Here is an 11,117-nt window from a genome sequence, read left to right as displayed (position 1 = left end):
TGACCGTGGACAGGCACTTATGTTTTGTACATTGTACATTTATTCAACTGAGGTACTATACAATTTAGCACTCTAAACCCTACGCTGTGTATAGAGAAGAATAACTGCATTGCACATAAAACCCTGACTCAATAGCTGCAGTAGCACTTTGTTCCTCAAATAGCTCGACTGAAGCAGTCACACCACTCTCCAAATAAATATTTTTGTTTTTGTGGTAAAAGTTTTGCCATATTGAATAATTTGATATATTCTAAGGAGTATATACATGGATCTGATTGAAATCTAGATGTCACAATAAATGCATGTGCATCACTTTAACTATGCAAGCATTAGCTGTATTTTTGAGAAAAAGAAACTTCTATTCAGTGTAGTCAAACATTGAAAACATTCCTTTCTCACCCTTTGAGTAGCTGCTGTGGATTATTTTTAAATTACTGGAATGATTATGTAAGATACAGTACACTGGATCAGACCTGCAGTAGTGCCCGCTGTAAATCCAGTTTTATCTGTTTTCATTCTTGGTGCACGTAATTTCAGATTGACAAATTCTATTGTTGCTAAATAAAAGCTTAATGTTAATTCAACACGCTTTGTCTTGACTCGTTTTTGGATTGTGGTATTATTGCAGGATGAATGAAATAAAAATAACACCTTGTTGCAAACCAGTCTCTTGCCCATCCCATGAGTGTTACTGTAGGTCACTGGTAAAGTACAGTATAGGTGTTGAGAGGTGATTCCAAAGTTGACCTGGCTCTGGCACACAGACTCCTGGTCACCATTCATAAATTGAAGGTAGTTGTGAGTGCTGGTTACATAGCTGAACTAGCATGCTGTCGAGGGCCGACAGCAAGGGTATATCCCTGAAATTCCCCAATCCTCGAAGGCCCCATTAAGTCAAATGTAACAAAAAGCCATTCAATAATCACACAATGAGACCCCAGGGTTAATCTTCCCAATTGTATTGGTTGTATGTCCTAACTGTTTTTATTTTGCCAAATAATAAAATTTTTCCTTCTGAGCTAATCTAGTTGTTATAAGCCAAAATGTCACTTTCACTAATGATGACCAAACTTCAGATTTTGATTAGGACATTAGGACATAGGTGCCCCCTGTTGGTCAATATTTGAATGGCTTTGCACACATGTTCATTCATTATATGTGAATATGTTGTCCAAGTTTAATGATGATTGGACCATCTATCACAAAGTTACAACAATTTAGCTTATAGGCCCACCTCCAACTTTAAGAGTTAATATCTTCAAAACTACAGTAGATATCAACAATCTGAACAAAATTTTAAGAGGGTAGGAGCATAGATGCTACTGACTGATTTTGGTGGTAAATGGTCAAACGGTGTAGGAGATGTTAAAAATGTGTTTTTCAAATAATTTAAAAGATCTCAAAAATGTTCCAGGCGGACCTTGAGGGTCCTTATGGCAGATTTGTAGAGTACAGCTAGGTGGACATGTGCACCAAGTTTTATGTAAATCAGACAAACGGTGTGGGAGATACAGCCCTTCACACTTTTTATTTTTGACCTTTGATTATAGCGCCACCATCAGGCCGATTATAATCATAAACATATCAAAATCAAATCAGTTCTTCCTCTAGGGGTCATCAGTGTCCATACTAATTTTGAAAAGATTCTTATAAAAACTGTTCAAGTTTTCGCGTTCACACGAAGGATCTGCGGCGGACGTGGCGGCAGACGCAGCGGCGGGTGGGGTGAATCCATAATATCCCCGAAACTCATTTCAGGGCTGGTGTTGGATAACTCTTTGCACCAGGGGTGAGAGCTGCTGACTTGTAAACTCCCACAGGAATCAACAGAATGCGGTTTGAATGTTTATTCTTCTTCACGGATATGGATGAGACATTGACTGCGGTGTGGGGAAGGCTCTGCCATAGCTCCTGGGCTCAGCAGACCCCTTGAGGACCCTATGAAAGAATAGAAGAGAGGGAGGGTGGGACGGGCACGGAAGAATGAGGACAAACAGAGGTGCAGGGCAGGTTAAGGTCAGAAGAGGTGGAGATGAAGTGTGGCCTTGCTCATGTTTCAGGATCCACTGCTCCCGAAGAGATGTCTTCACAGCTCCCATGAAAACAACAAAAGAATATAGAATTTTTAGGAATATTAATTATTTTTGTTACATTTATTAAAACTCATCTAATAAAGACTTTCTGATATTTTCCACCCTCCAATGAGGCTCACAAAATTGGTCTGAGTAGAGATCGTAAAGGAGTTTTTGTATTCAATGTTGTAATTTCATTAACATCAGAATTTGACAACAAAGCAAAAAAAAACAAAAGCCTTGTATTACCAAAGTATGAACTCACAGCTTGTTTGAAGTACACATTGTCATGGAGCTGCTGCTCAAATTTTTTAAGATGTTCCTTACTGACCAGTTCTGATTATTAAAGGGATTACCACCTCCCTACAGATTACGCCTTGGATGGTGACTGTCCTTGTTGCTGAAATCTATTTGCTGAAATCTCAGGTCAGGCATCAATTTGTGTGGTTTTATGAGGTCTTCACAAGAAAATGTGACTCCACGCCATGAATCTATGACCGCTGCGGTCATTTTATGCTAAAACTATAATGTATGGAACAAGTATTTCTAGACAATATATAGCTCCTAGTCGTTTGATGTAATTTAATTAAATTAATTAACCAAATATTAAGGGGGTGTATGTAGTCTTGGAGACTATCCTTTAGAGAATAAGTCTTTGCTAATTGCTAGCATAATTAATGTAATTTGAAACTCGTGGGAATATGGTTTTGTTAAGAGCATTTTTATTAGAGTAGCCTACAACATGGAGAGTTGGTAATTTATTTACCATGCAGAGGCATAATATAGAGTTGATTTTGATAATGATAATGGCATCAACAAAGTATTTTGCAAATAAAATTCTCCCTGTTTCGTAAGATACAGTTGTTAATATTAAGAACCCTTTATTTTAAACATTGGTAAAGTGTGTCCCAGAGACAGAAACCAAGGTGGTTTGGAGCTAGACACCTCACCAACTAGCGTAATCCTAAAGTAAATTTTAAAAGGATGCGCCAAATATCACAGCAGAATTATAAGTATTTACAGAAATATCATAGCCACCAGTGATATCAAAGGAGATAAAACACTCATGGACATGGCAGGAGCAACATTAATATGTTTCAGTATGGAATGGACCAGAGTTGCCCCTCTGGACAGGGCTGGCCTGTGTTTCAATGCTTCTAGAGACTGTTTTTTGTTGCGAGGAGAGAACGCAATCTGATACTGATACTATAAAACCTCCTTGGGTCAGACCAGAATTAGCAGGGTGAAATTTACTTGCACCCTGTGGCGAAGAATAGGCGGGACCTGAAGATATGTTATGAAGTTATGGAGCTATATTTCCCCCAAGAGAAACCCAACATTGTGAAACGATTCAATCATAAAAAAGTAATTTGAAAACTCAAAGTCAGTTCTGTAAATCTATAAAAATTATTGTAACACAAGATTTGCAAATTAAATCCCAAATTAAATGTTACGACTACGAATAACTATCCTATTTACACCTTCAATTCTCATTTTGCATATCCATTTACAAGTTTACAGATTATTTTTTACAATCTGACTTTTGGCTGTTTGTATCCTCACTGGTAAAACACGATTCGTACATAGAGAGCTTTCTGGACCCGAAGTTAACCAGTCGATTCCACCTTAACATTTTCAAAATAAAAGTTGTGGTTTAATCAAGGCACTTTAATTACTACACCAGAAGATGGCAGTAGGCTAATATTATTATCATTACTTACATTTTTCAATTAGCTTGTTATTTTGTGTTTCTTGATAGGAGGGATCAGGCCTAAGCTAGACTGATGTGTAGCAATCATTAAATAAGAAATCTATATCTATTCCTGAGTGCGGCCCATGCGTATAGGGCTAGCCTATATCTTACCTTGGAAAATGCGACTGCAATCTATTTTAATGTGATATATCTGGGATGTGGTAAAATTATAATCTTCTGGTCCTATCCGTATAGCAAATGATTACACAATTCATAGCTTATAACTTGGGAGCTCTACAGCAGCTCTACAGTGAAGTGATCATCATTTCGAGACACATCAGTGAGCAGTTAATTAGTAGATTTTGTACCAATTTCAGAAAATGTGTTTTGATTTTGATATGTCATCAGCAGTCTTTACATGCAATCTGGAAAATGCACTTGGCAGTAAAATAAGTTTGTAATAAGTCATAGCCTACTGTTCATCAAGCCTACAGTATTGTAAAGTTCCCTTCTCTCTGAATCTTTAACGTACTCTTATAGGATCTCCATTTCCATTCAGCCACTTAAAAACATTCGGGCCCAGGATGGTGTCCATGTTTTGAGTAGCCTAAAGGATATTCTAAAAGATTTATTGTGAAAACAGTAAAAAGGTAAAAAAACAAAAACAAATTAACGTTGACAAATAATTTTGATTTATTTACCAGGTAGGGAACCATAGGAACTAGCAATGGTGAAAAGAAAAGGACTATTATAAAAAAAAAAAGTGGAAAAATGCCACGTGACTGCTCTGTGAGTAGAAAAAACTTTATCAATTATTTAATGCAAATCAAGTCTTGTTCCACTGTATTCAGTTTCTGTATTTCCAAACGCAGCTTGCGACTTCCGTGGCCGCATGATCTTGTGACGTTTGGAAATGCATGAAGCTGAACACGGGTAATTTTCAGATACAGACAAGAGGTACATACAAACTGATAGGCCTACATATACACATACAAATGTACTATAAAAGCAAGCTCAAAGACAGGTGAAGCAGGTGTTTCACAACCACTAATCACCTGTCTCCTCTCTGAAGCACTGTAGTGGCTGGACATGTCGGCAGAGTGGATGGAGAGAGAGAGACACACACACACACTCACTCACTCACATCTATTCTCACAACAAAGCGGTGGAGAGAGCACCACAGTGTTAATTTACATTGCAAGCAAGTGAATGTATTAATAAAGACACCTAGAGCGGTGATCCAATGTCATTTATGTCTCCTGTGCTGTGTGGAACACCACAGTAGCTTAGTCTTTGTTACACAGTATCATCTCCAAGACCATCTCCACCAGAATGTCTGAGCACCTGTAACTTTGTGCTGCTTTCCTTGGCCAGGTCTCTCTTGAAAAAGAGATTCTTAATCTCAACTAGAAGGGCACTCTGAGAGCGCAGACCTCCACCAAGGTTCATGCTATTATTGCTGTGTGGAACGGATAACAGAGACCAGGCAATCTCCCAGAGTCTCTGCACAGACATCTCCTATATCATCACATGAGAGTTCACCGTCACTATCCAGTCTGTCCAGGATGCCCTCTGGATCGTTCAGTGAAACAAAACTGGCATCATCTCCAACACCATCTCCACCAGAATGTTCAAGTGAATCCAACCTGACCAGGATTTCTTCTGACGCTCTGTCTGCTACTGCCTCTCAAGCTGTCTCAGCTAAATCGTCAGTTCACATTACAGGAGGAGCTCCATCTGAAATTGAAATAGAAGAAGCCGTCTGCATACTGTATTCAGATGATGTCTGTGACACACACTGAGAGTATTGTCACATTTTTTATGGTATGCATTAATTCTGTTTTAACTGTTGTAATTGTGTTTTATGTCTGGTTGCCAATATTTGCCAATTGCCAATATGCAATTCTAGTTTACACCACAGGGAGGAGCTGTAGGTTCTGTTCTTGACAGTGCAGTATGTAGTTTGTGGTTCTTCTTCCATTGAAGTTTATGAGAGAGTTAGGGAAAACTCCTTTTTCAGCAAAAGGAAAAGTACCTATCTACTAAGAAAGAAGTTAGTGTGCAGTTATGTTATGTTAGGATTTTAATAACCATTGTTTTTTGTTATAAACAATTATTTGAAGGAAAGATTCCATTTAGTGTAACCTTTGTTTTTTCTGATCTCTGTGCTGGCTGCTTGGCTGTATAAACAGTTGGTTTACATCTGGTGTTGAATCTTGACAGTTTTTTAATTTGATAGTATAAGTTACATTTAAAAAAAAAAAAAAAAATCAAAGGAGTACATGAGCATTTTTTTTATATTATTGAACGCTGCTACATGTCCAGATCATGGTCCAGATAAAGCACCGGTCACTAATTGTGTTTCTTCCTCACCACCTGCACTAAAGCTACACTCACTAGCTCCCCCTGGCGGCCTGGTATTCCCAAATCCCTGCAAGTCTCTTCAGAGGATTTCTTCACTTATTAGGCCTAGGCACTCTACTCAGAAAACTGGTGGTGTTAATCCTCAGAACCTTTTATCACATTACGTCAGCCCCTTCCATTGCCGCCCCTACCCGACATTGACTTCTTTTACACCGAACGATTAAAGCACGTATTGTAATTCCGATAATATTATTATATTATACATAATATATCATATTATGTATAATATTAACATGATACAATTGTAACAAATATTATATTTTATAATATAATTCAATAATTATAGCACATAATTAAAATATAATTATTAACATTATATTATACATAATATATAATATTGGTATATTAATACAGGGCAGGAATTATACCACGGCCAAACGGCCAGTGCCGTGGATGCCCCGGAGTGTGGATGTAATGCCCCTTCTATAATGAACTATCCACATGGCCAGTTTGGCATGCCCTGTTTTGAACTGGCTGTTGTGCCCTTAAAAGAAAGTTGCGGATTTCCTCATTTAAAACTACATGCAACGCAGAAATAAACAAACTCACATTTCCCAGTGTCTCCGTCATCACGCTGGACATCAACAGTAGCGCGAGATTTCTCCCACTCCCACAAATATGTAACGTTAACGTAAACATTAACAGCTAATTATTAATTAAACTGAGAGGGAGAGAGAGAAGCCATTGCTAACTGCTAAGCTATCTACAATAATAAATATAACAATAACTGTTCTGACATCAATAAAAAAACGTTTTCACAGCATATGAAATATTGAAAGAGTGACAGAAATGCTCGGAAAATTTCTAAACAATGTGCCATATTTATCAATAACGTGTAAATGGTTGAAAGATTATTAAACAATTTTGATCAAATTTATTGAAAACACAAAATATGCATGGCAATTTTAAGGAGTCTTTACAATCAAAGTTGAAAAGTGGCCCAGGTATTTACTAAATATACAAAATATACTGTAAATATATCTAAATATATCTTTGGCCTTTACATAGGAACAGTAGTAGTAAAGAAAGTATTAGAAGTTTATCTATGTTTTCTGGTGCTGTTCTATATGATCTAATTAACAGAAAAGTTACAAACGGAATGTTATTGCAATTTTGACTGTTGTAGAGCCAAGTCGTCTGCATTGAAGCTGATTGCATAGCTCTGCATCAACTTTCTGGAATAAAGGTCAACTGTAGTGAGGAAGTTCTGCAGACTGAATATGCAACAAAAACACTCAGGCTATAAGCCGGGACATGTTGGAGATGACAGCCTTACTGTTTGATGTCTTGAGGGTGGTGAGGAGGAGGTGAGTGTCTGATAGACCTCTATGGAACTACTCCAATGCATTTAGCATCCAGAATGACTTAATAATTAGTGCAACAGTACAATAAGTGAACATTCCTCTAGCATCAACAGGGTAAATCGCCAGATAATTTAGTGCCATGAAAACAAAATAGTGCCACAACATTAAACATGAAAAATATAAACTCACTCCTATCAGCAGTTAAGTCAACAAGCAAGTGCAAGTATAATGTAATAACATGACAACAACAAAGTGCCACACTAGTGTGTGTGTGTTTGGGGATACAAACCCTGGCTCAGGTAAAGGGAAACAAGTAGGGGTTGAGAGAGGCAGAATAGGAACCCTGGTCCAGGTTATGGGTTAAGGTTGGGGCGGGGGGGGGGAGATACGGTGAAGGCCTAGGTAGGGGGGCAGGAGGTCAGAGGGTGAGATGGAACCTGTGTCCAAAAATGGGGAGTGACTCTGCAGTTCTGAGGTGGGAAGGTTATTCCACCACTGGGGAACAGGAGCAAGAGGTCGGACCACTAGGAGCCAGGAGGGAGAAGAGTCGGACCAGGCAGAGCAATGGAAGGGAGGTACAGTCGGTGGGTGAGCGCAGGGCGTGGCTGGAGTGCAGGGTTGAATGTTGACAGGGGAAAGGATTTCCCAGGAAGAAAAGCAGCTCAGTCTTGTCTAGATTGAGCTTGAGATGGTGGGAGGACATCCATCTGAAGACGTCAGCCAGGCATGCTGAGATGCTTTCTTGATATGATATATCACCAGACTTGCGAAGAGGAAAAGATGAATATAAAGACATAATTATTAACAGTGTAATACTATATATACATACAGTATGTGTATTTATATATATATATATATACACACATAAATAATACTGTAATACTACATATACACAGAATCTGCCACATTCTGAATTTATATAGAGGAACCTTACCTCATCTGTGCCAGTCCAGTTTATAAGTGGCTTCTTCTTAAAACCTGTCAGTCTGAGAGCTGGAGTACTTGCACTATGCATGAGAATAAAACAAAAAACAAAAAAATTTAAAGAAAAAATGTGCCATTACTCACTGTCTGTACATCTTGTTGCGCATGTAAGACATATATCCAGTTTATGTGTAAAGTAGAAAATGTGTATATGTAATTGCTTTGAGAAAACATCATGAGTGAATCTGACAGACAGGAAAACACATATTCACATGTTTATGCACCCTCAGCCCATGTTAAATAGATATTTAAACGTGTGTTAAAACTATTGTTGCTTACTCACTGTTCGTAGTCTGCAAAGACCTGTGACTTCGCAGAGAGCTAGGCTGGCTCGAGAAAAGAGGAGGCTGGACGTGGATGCTGACAGACAGGAAAACATATTCACATGTTTAAGCATCCTCATTCCTTGTTAAATAGATATTTAAACTTGTGATGTGACATATCTAGGCAACAACTGAAGGCAGAAAGAGGAAAAGAACAACTTGGCTGCCTGAAATTATTGTTGCTTAATCACCTTTCGGTGTCTGCAAAGAGACCTATCTGTTTTAGACGGCTGGCTCCGAAAAAGAGGATAGACGTGGATACTGACAGACAGGAAAACACATATTCACATGTTTATGCATCCCCAGTCCATGTTAAATAGATATTGAAAACGTGTGCTAAAATCATTGTTGCTTACTCACTGTTTGGTGTCTGCAAAGAGGCATTTCAATCGCCGCTTCCTTAACGTACTTGCGGCGATAGCTATAGCTGACGTTAGCTAGCGGCGATTGCTAGCGGCGATTGCTAATCGCTTAGCAATAATGATTGGCTCGTGAAATGTAATTTGATGGAAATTCGACAGCTGACCAACTATATCCATTCCCTTTGTGCTTTATCTAGTTCATTCCAACGCTAGCAGTTGAATCGTACCCAATTAGCTAACTTAGCTACCTGAACCTCAGCTGAAGTAACGTTAGCTAACGTCCACTTTATAGCCACGTTAGCTACCAATTTTGAACTTAAGTTAACTAAAATCGCATCGAGCTTTATCAAGCTTTATTTGAATTAAAGTTAGCAAACAGCAGATACCATTCAGTCGTCAGGTAACATCAATGTTGAACAACGTTAATTTGATCGTCAGCTTAACAGGCTATGTAATCGAACATTTCAGCTATTGAAAACTGGTTTGTTTGGTTAGCTGTAAAATAAAATGATATTCGACCTGCACTAACTCATTTTGCCGGTAAATATTGTATTGATACAGCTTTTCGGGGGAAAATGACAGAAAATAACAAAAAATAATATACTCACAGCACAATTTGGCGGTGAACATTGAGCTCAGACTGGCGGAGTGTCGCGTGAGGGTTAGCAGAGTCGAATGGCGGGAGTATATCTTGCCAGAACAAAACCATATCTGGCCCGAGTCCTGAATTACACTACTGGGCCAGATATCTCACGCCACAGTCGGGCCGAATGCGGCTGCGATGTCTACCTCCGCATCCGATTCTACCGGGTCCGGCTCATATCTGGCCCAGGTGACATCACCCAAGTCTGATGCTTCGCCGAGTGTGCCAGATCCTAGCCAGAATCAGGCCGAGTCCACCTGGCTAGCTGGGATGTAAGTTAAGACCAGCATTAAAATAAAATGTTTTTATGGTGAAATATATTTATTACCTTTGATTTTTTTCAAATGACAAAGACAGTACAATTCACACAAAGTGTGTGTGTGTGTGTGTGTAGAAAGAGAGAGAGAACATTACTTTTCACTCACTACAGTACTCACTATTCAAATCATCACAATGCACAACCAACAAGCATAGATAACATCAAGGCTATCATTACTGGCTCGCTAGCTGCTGATGTTAGCTACAGATCGCTAGCTGCTAACGTTAGCTACAGATTGAACCTGTAATCCCGCCCATTGATGATTTCATTAGTTTAGCGGTCGATTTAGCAAACGTTAATTTGACTGAATAATTCTGTAACGTTAACATTAATTTACCCAACCATGAAGAGACGGATAATCTAGCTAACTAATTAACATTAGTAACTAACTAAGTATGGTTGTTGTATTCCCTTCTACATGCTACCAGAGGAAGGACCTACCTGGTTTTAACTTGCGGAGTGCCATCCTGTGTGATGCTCCAGCAGCATGGCTCGTCACAGCTGCTTCGCCCACGGCGTGAATTTTTATTTATTTGCTGCAGGTTCTGCATCGGGCCATATGGATGTCCCGTGGATCACAAGCCAGTCTTTGTAAATGTCTTTGGTGAGCCACAAGTCCTGGAATTTACATTTTCCAGGCATAGCTTAATGTTTGCTTAACGTTAGCTTTCTCGCTTGCTTGCTGCTGTTTAACCTGCATCATTCGACTTCAATCACTCATGCACACATGTGACCGTCGCACTTTCTCAAGGCAGGTGGCGCGTGAAACAAGGACGCACAGACGGCGGGAGACACACATGCAGACAGCGGAACATAGCCTATTTACTAACGTTAAGTAAAAAGAATATTAAAAAAACTTCAATTTCTATTGTTGCACAAAATATATAAATTCAAGCACTTTCAAAGACCCATGTCTATTTATGTCTATTTCCAAAACCTTCAAGGCCTTGATTTTTTTTTCTCAAATCACAAACTTTCAACGATTTCAAGGAC

This window comes from Centroberyx affinis, unplaced genomic scaffold, assembly GCF_046629955.1.
Source record: "Centroberyx affinis isolate AG114_WGS23_722 - 3 ecotype Tasmania unplaced genomic scaffold, CSIRO-AGI_Caff_v1 ptg000668l_1, whole genome shotgun sequence".
Taxonomy (NCBI): Eukaryota; Metazoa; Chordata; class Actinopteri; order Beryciformes; family Berycidae; genus Centroberyx; species Centroberyx affinis.
Note: the sequence above shows the minus strand (reverse complement) of the source record.